The sequence below is a fragment of the Canis lupus genome, chromosome 16, assembly GCF_003254725.2.
Source record: "Canis lupus dingo isolate Sandy chromosome 16, ASM325472v2, whole genome shotgun sequence".
NCBI classification, from domain to species: Eukaryota; Metazoa; Chordata; class Mammalia; order Carnivora; family Canidae; genus Canis; species Canis lupus.
The window spans coordinates 33,738,823-33,753,207 of record NC_064258.1 but is presented as its reverse complement, the minus strand read 5'-3'; the positions used below and the strand labels follow the sequence as shown (position 1 = coordinate 33,753,207).

At 38.4% G+C, this 14,385-nt stretch overlaps 1 protein-coding gene across 5 annotated transcripts in view; it reads left to right on the top strand.

Annotated features, from left to right (window-relative positions):
* NRG1 (neuregulin 1) overlaps nt 1-14,385 on the top strand; it is a 1,071,954-nt gene that overhangs the window by 851 nt on the left and 1,056,718 nt on the right. The gene's annotated exons all lie outside the window — the stretch shown is intronic.

Below are 14,385 nucleotides of genomic sequence, written 5' to 3'. Positions count from 1 at the left end.
TGTTTGGTGAAGTCCTCTCCAGAATTTTTGTTTTCACAGTATTTTGGTTGGGAGTATGTTTTGGCGCTTCAGTGAATCGGAACAGATAAACGTGATACGCGTGTGGAGCTTCTCGTGTAGGCCCTGAAGAAGGGTTTGCGAAGCGAAGTTTAGCCATCAATTTCCCAGACCCTTTCCCATTTTACCGCTGGAAAGTGTTCTTCTCAGATCTCCTTAGTATGATCAGGTCTGAGAAATTAGCTGATTATGTGTTTGAGGTGGCATTGCGTTTATGCCATTCATAAAATAATTCCTAGGTTCGAAATATCCATGTAATTTCCTGATTACCATACAATCACTAAAACATAGCAGGGTATCTTCTCAAACCATGAATTAACATGATTGCACATCATACATTCTAACATGCACTGTAGCTTTTTCCCTGTCTTTATGTATCTAATAGATGGTTGGGTTAATTGAATTCTTGCAAAACTCAGCACCACGCCATGCTCTGTCTGCCTGTGATGCAAAGTGCGTCGGTTCTTTCAAATTTGTATTGGATGATAGCCAATAACTTAAATTTCTGGTTGGCATTTGTAGTGCTACTATCCTGCAGTTAATTGATACCTAACGATTTGGTTTTGATGACAGGGAAGAGCATTGCTTATCCACCATTTCCCTATTTTAACAATGCACTTTGTGCGCCAGACCTGTTCAGATTGCACCACTCTGTGGACAGAAGCTGTTCTCAGACAGTGGTGCTGAAGAAGGCTGAGTGACGTTGGGATTCCCCGGGTCTGGCTGATAGATGTCACTGTAAAACATGGGAAACGCTCTGCTGGGAGCTGTCTTATTAGGGAACACAAAAGCTCAACACCATTGTACTGCAGCACATGTTAGTCTGTTATAGAATCTGAAACAAGATCTTTTAAGCCATACTATTGTCCAATTTTCACACGCTTTATTATATGTAATTTAGAAAGGATTTTGCATTTACCCCAAATCATGAGTTGTGAATCATGAACTATACATGGTGGAAATGGATATAAAAGGGATCATAGTTGGCAATGATTACTAGGATTGCGGGGTGTGTTACTGGATTAGCGATGGTGTTTTGTGTTTTGACTAGAAATAAACGTCAGACTTTAGGGATAAAGTTCTTATAAGCATCCAGAGGATGTTTGGAAATGGAATATTCATGTTGCCTAGAGGAATACTGTTCTGTTTTTGTGCTTCTAAGGGGAACACCTTCAGGAAGGTGGTTTTGCCCTTTTGTTTGCCAAAGGAAATACATATAAAATTGGCCATGCTAAGCAAAACAGGTTTTTAAAATGAACTGGAAATCTCTCTGCATATAATTGAATAGATTAAGAAATCATGAAGTTACTGCTACAGGTTTGTGTAATTATTGCATATGTTTAGGTACTTCAAGTGAGGATACTGAGTGAAACCTTAACTATTAGGTTTAGCTAAGGACTGACGGAAATCGTGCTGAAAGTTTCTCTTGCGTTTTTATGAGCATAGAAGTTATTCTACCATCGGGGGATAAAAGTAAAGAGTAAGAGCATCTTATATAATGTAAACTCAGTAAATCCACATTGGAACATTGGATTTAAAGGTGTGTGCCTGAGTGTTTGAAAACTTGTGAATGCACCCAGTTGTGTGGTTTCCGTTAACAATGTCACTCACAACCTACCAGACAAAGGAGCACAAATTGAGGAAAAAAAAAAAAACAAAAAACAAACAAACACAGGGAGAATAGGGGCTGATTTGTCCTGGTTGAGCTGGTGCTGTGTGCTTCTGGTGAAAAGATTTCAGGAGAGTGGTGGGGCAGTGGGTTCTTATCTAAGGACATGAAGCTGCCCTGGGGGCATGATGGTTGTGTTCCTGCCTGAGCCATGATGCCAGACTGGAGGGGGAATATAGCAAAGTCATTTTGTGATATCATACCCCGGGGAACAATTTCCAGCTGTCATGTGCTCAGCTTCAGTGTTTCCTGCAAGTTGCTTCCTGGTGTAGAAATTACACATGCAACAGATTAGTTTTAGGATTGAGCTAATAGGAGTCTTCCTTGAATTTTTTTTCCCTCTCTTTCTCTCTCTTTTTTTTTTTTTTTTTTTACCCCACCTAAGATAAACTCCTGAGCAGTATCTGTATAAAAAGTTCTCTTTGAAAAATGGATCTTTTGAAACCAACTGTTTAGTGTATTTTAGAAGACAACACAGAATCTCCTAGCTTGTTTGCTTTATATCTGAAGTTTGAATAAATTACATACACTTCTTGTGGTTATTTAAATGCTTCCTGGTCTTTTGCTTTTGCTCACTGAACAAGCTAAGAAATGTGTTTAGGTTTTTAATCAGAATGCAAAATAATTTGCTCTTCAATTAAATTTCTGTTATTCAAACAAATCATTGTTGCACTACAACTTTAGTTTTCAAAGCATTGCAGTTATTTTAGGCAGAAAACGATTTCCAAAAAGATGTAAAAATACTGATGTTGATTAACATATGTAATGGGGCCATGCAAGATTTATACATCGTCGTCTTTCAGTCCAATGTAAACATTTGGTATATCCCATAATACTGGAATGTATCGATAACATAAGCATGTTTATCAAATATTTATGATAAATGGCATTTACCTTTTTTTTAATATCCTCAATAACTATTTAATAAAGTGAGCTGACCTTACAGTGTTATGAAAATGACAAATGCTGCAGGGATTTTCTAGCCAGCACTGGAGAAAATAATTCTTAATAAAAGCTATATTAAGTAAGTAGCAATAGGAACAGATACAATACAGCTTGACTGCTTGTATTTCATAAATACACATGTAAATTTAATTTCCCAAGCATTTGTGACTGTTCTCTTTAGACTGTATAACTCTTACTGTTAAAATCTATATGCACAACACTTCTTTCTGTCAAGGAGAGAACTGTATCTATATATTCATTTATATTTATGATAAAAAAAAATGACACCACGATTGGTCATTTGGAAAAATGACTCCCTGAAATAAAAATGTTCTAAAAGGGTAATTTAAATATCTGAATTAGAATATTTTATAAGCTCTGGGGGATAGTTCTCATCAGTTGTGGGAAATCTGTAAGTCCTTGGAATCTAGGGAAAGTTTTACTGTATGTCTTAATATATCAGGTTAGACCGGGGAACTTAAACACACAGAGGGGTAAAGCAACAAACTGTTCTGCTGTTGGCCTGTATATTTATAGCAAATGTTGAGCAAAAGATATGATTGGGCAGGTTATTGCCCTTGTCATATGTAATCTATTCATTGTTCAGGGAATCTTCTTTGCTTCAATGCCCATTTTCTTGTTATTTTTTTCTTTATTATAAACAAGATTTAAAAAAAAAATTCTTAAATTACAGTGACAATTTATGAATTGGCCAGATGCCCAAAGACCTTTAAACTCTCATCTGCTCTTAGTAATACTTAGGTGTTTGGTTTGGTTGTTTTTGATATGCTTAAATGATGTGAAAAGCTTTTCTCTACACATAAGGTGTTACTGGATGAGTATTTTGACTAGCCTTATAGAAATAAATCATAATAATGAAAACAAAAAGTATATGATGAAGAACAGTGGTAGGGATTCATTGACCATTACATTCGTTAAAAGTAAATAGTGAAAAAGTATATAATGAAAACAAAAGGTAAAAAATTAGGATTCCTGTGACTCATGCAATTTGTTGCCAAAAATAATAAAGTAACCTGCCTTAGTCAAAGTTTTCATGAGAAAGTGAGAACTCCTTTTTAATGTTCTTATTTTTAATTAACAGAAATGACTTTAGTGGACAGATTCCCATCTGTATAGGAGTGTTCTAACGTTGTGCATGCACATGTTACTCTGTGCTCTTATGTTATCATAAAATTTAAGATAAAATTAAAGTAGCATTATGAAAGACCATATGATCTAGCTACTGCCCCCCAATTATTGGTCACTTTGTAACATGTAACAACTGATGAGTGGTACATTCTGTCTTACTTTTAAGTCTAAAGTTGATTTATTTGAGAATTTACAGAATATAGGCTTAAGGCTTACTGACTTGAGGTAAATGCTGGTTGAGAGGTTGTATTTTCATATTGTTTAGTGCCATGGTGTGCTTGGCTCTCTATCCCTAAATGATCCATACAGGTTGAAGTAGATAAAATAAAAGAAATTTTGGCGAAATTGAAAGCTTAAAATGGGTTGACTCCTCTCTGTTTGGTGTAGATCCAGTTTTTAGGACCCCCCCCACACACACACACTTTAGACTTGCCATCAAGGAATGCTAGAGAGGAGATACATATGTGGTAATTTACATTATTTTTTAATCTTTAATCTTTAAGAGAACCAGTATATTTTTCCCAATGGAAAATAGGTTCCTTGCAAACTATGTCCTAACCTTGGTTCACTCCATTATGACCTAGTAAAATGTTTATCTTGTTCTTCATAATAACCAAAAAAAAAAAAAACCCAAAACCAAAAAAAAACAAAAACAAAAAACAAAAAACAAACCCAAATTTAGTTTACCCACAGCTTGGATGCTACTTGGGAGATAGTCCTACCAGTTCCTACCTGAGACTGTGTGTGTGTGTATATATATACACACACACACACACACACACCCTTCATCTCTGTTTCCTGTGTGAGGACACTGCAAGGGAAGGCTTTAAGTAAACAATGAGGCTCATGAGTGGATCCTAGTCTGTGAGAGACTGAAGTATAGGATTGCTGTTTATCATTACAATCATTAGCCTTCTCTTGACACCTTGGGATTTGGCTGAGTCCAAATATATCAGAAGATAGATCACAATACTGTGAATGTAGGTGGTCTTTTCTGTGTCCAATAGGCTCTTTTTTCTATCTCATGAGGACATAGATGGTAATCTGCATTGTATCTCAATTTCAGATTTTTTTTCTCCCAAAGCCCAAGGCTCTGGCTTTGGATATCTGCCCCAGACTGCTGGGGACTGGAAGAAAACAGCTCAGAGTGGTGCATGATTCTGGAGCTGGTAGCCAGATTTAGGAGGTAATGCTGGGCCAAGATAACCTGGAGGAGGGAATTGTTTCTTTTCTCTTTGCTCTGCTGTGCCAAAATACATGAGCTGAACTGAGCCCAGCACAAGGGGACATTCCTGACGAGGGCACTAGAGTCTTGGTAGTGGGCACATCTGGGGGTTCTGAGCATGGAGGGGGCATGATAAGAGAGGTGAGGCTTTGTCTGCTTTGCTAAATTTGGAAATCTCCAGCAGTAATACTGTCATCCCAAGTGTTTGTCTCCAGTCTAGGAATTGCCACTGAGGCTAAGGAAGATAAAATATTGAGCTTACTAAAGCCCTGGGTTTATAACTCCCCTCATTGAGTTTGTATCTTTTCTTCCCTCTTTGATAAGCACATATTGCTTAGTGGTTAAGTGTAGATTAAATACTTGTTGAATAATTTAAAAGAGTAAATGATGGAAGCACCCCCCAGCTTGTTGGGTAGTGGCAATCATTGTTCAAGGCTAAATTTTGAAAGAAGGGGGAAAAAAAACCCCTACCCTTTCTGGTTCTTTTTCTTCAGGGCTCTAACTTGGTGAGACTGAAGTAGCGTTTAGAGCCATATCCTGCCAGGACACTGTTTCTTCCACTCACCACCCGGAGCCCATCTCTGGATCTACTTTTGGGGCTGCAGAAAAAGGTGGTTTAATTTCTCCAAATTAGTTTCTCCTCCATTATTTCTGTATAATATTTATTCTGTGTAGTCTATAGCCCCAGCTGGGGGAAAATGCCCTTGTTGTAAAGACTGACCAAGCACAGAAAGGATTTTGAATCATCAGTGAATCCCGATTACTGTTTTGAGCAGACCCACTCCCACGTCACTCCAGCTCACTTTGGGTACTAAATCTCAGTACTCAGAAATTGTATGTTCTTCCTTGATCTCCGTTCCCCCCCCCCCAGGTGTTTAACTATCTCAGCAATGTAAGTTCCATTCCTGTAACTGAAGACGGAAAGGCACTGCTTGTATCCCTGAGAAGTAATAAAAAGATTTTAGATGAGTTACTTTTCACTCTGCCCTCCCTGCCCCCTTGTTTTTGACATCCCGTCAGCTCTTGGTTAGACTGAGTGTGGGATGGCACATATCCATTTGGGCTCCGATGAATAATGAGCTCCTTTTCCGTCATTGTCTCAGTCAGCCCTGGAGACACCATGGGCCACGATGTGTTATCAGGGAAGCAGCAGATGCAGTGGCAGCATTTTCCTCCACTGCAGGGAACATCCTGGCTGCACCTCTGTACAGAACGTGGCAGCTATCTACGAGGAGGAGAAGGATGGCTGTTTGCTTCAAATAGAATTTGTCATTAGACTTCGCCCTTGGGAGGTGATCCTGGCAGTGAGGGCTCTTTGGTGACTGCCAGGATGGAATGTTCTGCTCAGAGTGGGGGATGCTCCTTGTCATGTATCAGCACAAAAGGGCCACAGCTTTGAAATTTCCCAGGCTCTTCTTTGCAAGCCTGACACCTCTGAGATGCTGTTTCCTCCATTGTCTTCATTCCTGTCCACTGAGATTGCTTGCATCTTGTTCTCAGGATCATTAGCAACTTTTCTTTCATCAGAGCAGGAATTTTATTAAAAATTCTAGCCTTTTGGACTGTAGTCTAATGCCGGCAACCCCCCCCCCCCCAGTGATGGTAACCAAAAATTTACCACTTTAACCATGTTTTTTTTAAGTGTGCAGTTCAGTGGCATTAAGTATTCACATTGTTGGGCAACCATTAGCACCATCCATCTCTGTAACTTCACATTCCCAAATTGAAACTCCATACCCATTACATAATAACTCCCTACTCCATCCTCCTCTTCCCCCCCAGCCCCTGGCAGCAACCATTCTAATATCTGTCTCCATGAATTTGACTATTCCAGATATCTCGTATAAATGGAATCATACAGTTTTTGACTTTTTGTGACTGGCTTATTTTACCTGGCACTGATGTCTTTAAGGTTAATCCATATTTTACCATGTGTCAGAATTTCATTCCTTTTTAAGGCTGAATAATGTTCCATTGCATGTATATACCACATTTTGTTTATCTGTTCATTAGTCAGTAGACTTTCAGGTTGCTTCTATCTTTTTGGCTATTGGGAATAAAGCTTCTATGAACATGCATCTATAAATATATCTGTTCATGACCATGTTTTCGTTTCTTTTGGGTGTATACCAGAAGTGCAGTTGCTGGATCATATGGTGATTTTATGTTAATTTTTTTGAGGAACAACCATAGTCTTTTCCACAGCAGCTGTACCACTTTCCATTCCCATCAGCGACACACAAAGTTTCCAATTTCTCCATGTTCTCTCAAAGGTGTGTGATTTTGTATTGCTTTGATAACAGCCAACCTAATGGATGTGAAGTGGTGATGAATAGTTTTTATTTTGTTTTCTGAAGTTAGTGCCTCTAATTACACTGTCATTAATAAGAAGCAAAAGTGCTCAGAAAACAGAGGTTTTCATCTGTTCCTTTCTTAATTTACCTAGCATTTAGGTTCCTGAAGCTGAAGCCACAAAATAACAAAATTATAACAGATAATAGCTTAATAAAAACCAATAAGAGATTTAAAGAGTAGACTTGGCCTTTGGTCATCATAAGAATATTATATTTGTCTTTATAATGCTATCAACATGGTCCAGAAAAGCACCTTATCATATTTGGATTAGTATCAAAAATTTTTAATTGATTTTATTTTTCATTAAATTTCTCCCACCACCTCTCCCTCCTCCTTAATTTCCTTGCTTTATTCTGTCCACTGCTAAAGGTTGTCTTCTATTAAACACTGCACGAGAGGATGAGTCATTCTAAAATACTGCTTTTATTAGACCTTTTTCTGCTCAGAAACTTTCGATGGATATACCATAGTTACTCTTTAATCCTGATATTCATACTCTAAACCAAGCCTCATATTTCTGAGTTTTATTGTATAAATGTTTTCATCCCGTTTAACTGCACCATGAGCAGGCCATGCACTTTCTGACTCTTGTTTTTCAATGGGCCATTCCTTCCGCCTGGATCTACATCCTCTCTCATTTCTGCCTGTGGAAATTATGTCTTCTTCAAGGGATGGCTCAGATCCTACTGCTTCTGTAACAGTCCCAGTAATGATCCTGTCAGAAATATTCACTGTAGTCTTTGAGCATAGAGCACCTTTTTACTGAAAACTTTATACATGCTGCCATTACAAATTTCCCTTTTGTTATCTTTGTTAAAAAATGTTTTAAAAATTTACTGTGTGTGTATTGTCCCACCTCAGTCACTAGACCACAGTGGGTAGGCACTGGGAGGTGGGGAGGTGGTTCTCTGCTTATTTACGAGTGCAAAGTGCCCAGCCTCGGAGTCAGGAAAACTGGTTTCCATGCCCAGCTTTGTAGGTTAGTACCTGTGTGGTTTGGGTAAGTAACCTTCCCTCTCTGGGTCTCTGTTCCCTAATATGCAGAATGAGTGGGAAGAACTAAAATGCTCTTCCTGGATCACAGTGCCTTTGATCCTCATTCAGAAATGACCCAATGGTACAAACCACTTCGGCTCCTGCTCCTGGAGCTTTTCTCTTCCTCTCTCATTTTTGTATTATTCTAAGGCGGCTAATTATAGAAAAGACAGTTGGGAAACTTTTATACCATCTGAAAGGGCAGTAGGAGAGCTTAATGAGTGGGAGCCCTCCCAAGAGTCTCTTCTTCTTCCCCAAGGCTTTCCACCTCCATTGCCTTTTTGTGTCCTTGTGTTACATTGTCTAAAATAGTAGCCTTTGGTTGTATTCTTGAGCATTTTTTTCCCCCAGAAGCAAATACCATTGTCTCTTCAGGTTTGTCTTTGAAATTATAAAGTATGATTAATAGATTAATCCACATGTGTAAATTTTTTAGAGTGAGAAAGTTCACTCATTTATTTCAGTAAAATGAAAAGGAATGATTCAAAGTGTGTTTTATTGTGAATTTTATTTTAAAATGTTAATCTAGTACTCTTTTAGGTTCTAATAATTAGCACTGTTGTGGATATGGAGGAGGCCAGCATGAAGAGATGGGCAAGCTTGATTTCAGCTGGATGGCAGCGTTCTGGCGATGGTGGGGAGAACATTCCTACCTTGATGTAGGGTAGGGGTAAGAGACTTTCTCAGTTTATGAGTCTTGCGGTTTTGGCAAGAAAACAATATATCTTAGTCCTTTTATGAGCAATGCAGAAACAAGTTGTCAAATGAGGAATAATTTGATCTGACTTTTTAAATTACTGCAGGAAGAGGCCTTGACAGTGCCACAGGGGCCGGGCAGGGCAGGGCAAGGCAAGACTCAGCTGGGCTGCATCCAGTTTTTTTTTCCCCTTCAGTTTGGCCTCCCCGAGCCCCTGGTGAATTCATCTACTCCAGCAGACCCAATGCTGCTTATAAATTGTGGCTCTTAAATCCCTATCTCTAGCCTAAACCTTGCTTTTTGGCTCCAGATCCAAATATCCAGCTACTTACTGGATAAGTCACCCAAAGTTCCTATAGACCTTTTATATTAAACATATCAAATGGTATCTCATCATCTCCCCTGCCAATCCATGGGTAAATGTGTGTACTAATAATGAAATTATTTCACTGCCATTATAATCACTTCTATTGCTATCAGTGGTGACTACTATTACTCTCAGTGGTTTTCTTGATAGCTTTTTCTGTGCCTGAGTAGTAGGTGCTGATCTGAATTCATGTAACCCCTCACCATATGATAGCATCATTGTCTTCCTAGTTACTTCAAATCAGAGGTCTCTCTTTCTGCTCCATGTGACTTTGGTGACCAGATCCCGTTGATTATGCTTCCTGTAATATCTCTCATTTCTTCCTTCTACACCAATGTCATTATTTCTTACTGTAACTGTCACAACCACTTTGCTCATGGATTCTCCCCTTCTTAAATTCATTCTCTATACTGTTGCTAGAGTGATTTTTTTTTTTAAAGATTTTATTTATTTCAGAGTGTGCGGGAGAGAGAGAGAGAGAAAGAGCACGGAAAGGGGGCAGAGGGAGAAGCAGACTCCCCACTGAACAAAGAGCCCCATGCGGGGCTTGATCTCAGGACCCTGGGTCATGACCTGAACCAAAGGTAGACACTTAACCAACTGAGCCCAGGCACCCCAGTGATCTTTCTGATTCAGAAAAGATCATACTACATCTTTGCATAAGGCTCTTTGGTTACCATCAGGATGAAATCCAGGCTGCTTAGAATGGTGTATAAGGCCTTTTAACTTTTGTCTAAGTGTTCTTATACAGTTCTTCTGCCTGAAACCCTGTACTTTACTGATGGCATTGCTCCACACGTGCTTAGTGGCTTTAGATCTCTGTGCACTTGCCTGTATTGTTCCCCTTTCCCAGAATGGTCTGCTTCTCTGCCTACCTTTTGCTACCTGTCATTCTAGACTATATGCTTTAGTGGGAGAATGTTTAAAGTATCATAACTTAGGGATACGGTCACAGTATATTGTCAATATTATACAATATGTGTATGATTACTTTTATCTATCATCTGTTTACCTCCTCTGTCTTAATCTGTTTATCTTGTGTGTCTATCTCAAGAGAAATAAAGGCCTGCAAAGTTATATGACAGAAGCCTACATAACAGTTGGGAATTGGAATTATCAATGTTTAGAATTTGCTTCATTTCATTTGTGTGTATTTCTAAAGTTTTTATATTTAATGTGCATTACTTTTTAGCAAGGAAAAGCAATAAATACTACTTTTAATACAACTTGTAACAAGGACTATGTATTGTTTAAGGGATTTTTGCTCCTTTGGAACACTGCCTTCTCATAGCAGATGTATTTGTTAGGGTAGGTTGACTGCTGTAACAAATGGTATCCCAAATATATAATGGCTCAAATGCAATAGTTTATTTCTGCCTAGTGTGTGGACAAGGCATGAGATGCTCTAGTCTTTACTTTCCTCCGAAAGAGACCTGTACTAATACCTGGGGGCCATAGCTGAACCTCACTTCAGACCAAATTGGTTGAAATAGGCAGGGTTCCAGTTTGTGATGGTCATTTTATCTTTAATAGCTTGGCTATCTGAAAAGTGGACAAATTTGTCTTCTGCTTCATCACAGTGGAGAGTCCAATGGATATATGTAGAGCAGATCATAACAGCCATCTATGTTTATCGTTGACAAATATGGTATTAACTGCATGCTCTTCCTTGAGCTCAACTTAACATTTGATAGGTTAGTTTTGCAATAAATCTTTAAAGTTATATGTCTGGTTTCATTCAGTGTCATTGAAAATGCAGAGGGTAAGGCCACATTAACTGTGTCTTTCACTAGCACATCAGGATGACTATTAGAGTTCCGTGTTTAACAAATCATTTTGATATAGGGGCTGTGGAGAAATACTCTTAGGCTTTATCACTGCTGACTTAATTGGGTTTCATCATGCACACTTCTTCTTAGTAGGATAAATTAAAATGGCTGATAAAGCTGCCCATAAAAGCAAAATTGTTAGGTTAAACCTGCCCAGTGTATTAAATGTATTGATGAGTAATCTTTTCACCATTTTTAATCACTTTTATTAACTTTTTAGTATTTTTTCCAGTAATCTGCTAAATAACTGTCATTATGTACTTAGTAATATTTCTCTTTAAAATACCATTGGAAAGTCCATGAAAATGATTGAGGTGCCAATATCATCCACCTAATTCCTTAATGTAAGAATTGTTGGTGATTTTATGATTAACGGGGTGTGTGCTTGTGCTTCCTTTGTGTGACCAAGAGGAAAAGGAATCAATTCATAATAGGTGAATAGAGAGAGACAAAAATGAATGCTTTCGAAGCTGTGTGAAATAGTCTTTTGTGCATCTACATCATGCATGTTACTGTTCTCTTTAAAAATCTTTTTATAAAAATATCTTTTTATCAAATATTAAGAAGATAAAGAGGATACTTAAGAGTTATGTGTAAAGTATAAAGGATAATGATATATTTTATATTCTCTTCTTCAGTTTCCTTTTTGTCATGGGCTGTTTGGCTTTGTAAAGTTTTTGAGTTCTAGATGACTAGACAGTAGCTGGAGACATCTCTTACCTGTAGGTAAATTGGGGGACATGTCTGTTCATTAAAATGGATTAGAGATTTATCATTAATTTGTCCCTCATCTTTTGCAGTCAGTTTATACGGTCCCAAATCCTTTTCTGTCCTCTTAGATTTAGGTATTCCTGACTTGTGAGAGAGAAACCGTAGAGGCCATTCTGAGGATGTTGCTTAAATAAATGATGAGAATCATGAGCTCACTAAATCATTGTACGTAACTAATAGAAAAAGAGGAGCAGTGGGTGTACTTTTTGAATTTACATATTCAGTAAATATTTATTGGGCATCTGTTATTTGCTAGTCTTTGTACTGATTTCTGGGATCACAATGATGAAATTAGACTTGGCTCTTTTCAAGCTCACAGAGTAGAAAGAACAGTTACACAAAGAATTGTAGGATGAATGTTTACAATTGCAGTAAGCTTTATAAGGGAAAAGTACAAGGTACTATGTGAACATAACAGAAAAATCTATTTTAGTTTGAAAGCTATAGGAAGGGCTCCTTGAAAATGAGGCATTTCTGAAGGGGGCAGGGAAAGGGAGGGGAGAAAATCACGTCTGATTTCTGAAGCAGGGATGAGGGACAGCAGAGAGGAGGATATGTGCAAACAAGGGAAGGATGAGATCTGAGAAGTGAGGAGAAAAATACAATCATATCTGGATTTTTAAAGATTATGGACTTGGTCCTAAAAATATAAGATATCACTGTAGGATTTTTAAGCCTAGGAGTTGCAAGATTTCCCTTATGAAAATATCACAAGTGGCTGTTGGGCAGAGTGTGAACCAGAAGGGACCTACAGTTCATGCAGGTGTTCAGGTCAGGTTGCAAGTGAGATTAGGCTGTGGGCTTGCACTAGAGTGGGAACAGTAGGCTCCAGAGAAGCAAATGGATTTGAGACTACCTTGGAGGCCCCTTTTAGTCCTGGTTATGAAGGTGGATTGCTTGTACAGGGGATGAGGGGAAGATGGCTCCTGGGTTACTGGAATGGGGAGGATTGCAGACAGAGGAGCATTCAGCTCATCGTGTTTTTGATCTATCCCAGTGGAAATGCCAAGGAAGCAGTGGAATGGATGGAGCTCACAAAGCAGTCTGGGCTGGCTTTGTGCATGTGGGAGTTTTGGACAAGGACATAGTTATTTCTGTCTCCATGAGAGTAGGTATACTGGCTTAGGGAAAAGTGGGTAGAGGGTGAGGTAGAGTGAGTAGAGAAGGAAGCATGAGGAACAGTAACTAAAGAGGAGACAGAGGTGACAGGAAAGGAGCAGTCAGACAAGTGAAAGGAAGGCGTAAGTGGATCCAGGATGGAAAAAGTGTCCAAGTCTGTCACCTGTGCCTGAGTCCCTAGAAAATTGTTTGGGAGAACGGGGAAGGGAGGGTCCAAAGCAGAGTGCATTTCTTAAGTGCTGACCACTGCCAAACACTGCATTTAAAAGTATGTGTTGTCAGTAGCGACACAGAGGCCCTAGCAAGTGGTTCTGGCTGAGTGCCAGGGTGGAGCCCAGACAGGGGTGGGCTGGAGTTACTGTGAGCAGCCTCTGGATTATTATTGTTATTATTATTATTATTATTATTATTATTATTATTTTTAGCCTCTGGATTATTAAGATTTAGTTTTAGTAGTGCTTTTATCAGTTTAGACATAAGCAGGAAGCCCTTTTCAGAACCTTTGTTTTGTTTTTTTGCATAGAATGACTGTTTGAAAGATACAATCTTTATACAAAGATATGATTTTTAAAAATCAAGTTATATCTAGTGTTACTAAAATGTTGCTGAAGGTCACCTTGTTATTAGTGTTTTGCCCTTAGATAAGAATCTTTCCTATGTACCATGAAAGCCACTTCAGTGACAAATTGTTGTTCAGATTTTTCTTGACACATTGACTTGAGAACTAACTACTGTCTGTATATAGTACCTGGGTCCTATAGGAACTTAATGCATCGTCACATCCATACTTGTGATGTGACATCTATCAATCTAATTTAAAAAAATATTTGAGTCAAAAGGTCCTTGGACTGTGTGTTAGGTTGACAGAGAGCAAGCTGTATCTGAAGCTATGACTGAGCATTTTAATGCACAGCAGTCAAGAAATGCAAAGTTATTATTCTGACAGTAACTGAATGCATTTCTCCTGCCCTTCTACATACAGTCTTTTTATTGTCCAGTAAGCTGCTGAATTGATACATTGAGTGATATTTGCATAAGGAGTTTGAACCATCATGGGAAGAATGGTTCTAAATTTCCTGTTTTCGTTTGTTTCCTTCTGTGCAATAATAGTGTTTTCGTGCAATGATTTTTACATTGGGCATTCCTAACTGTAATAAGTAAATAGCC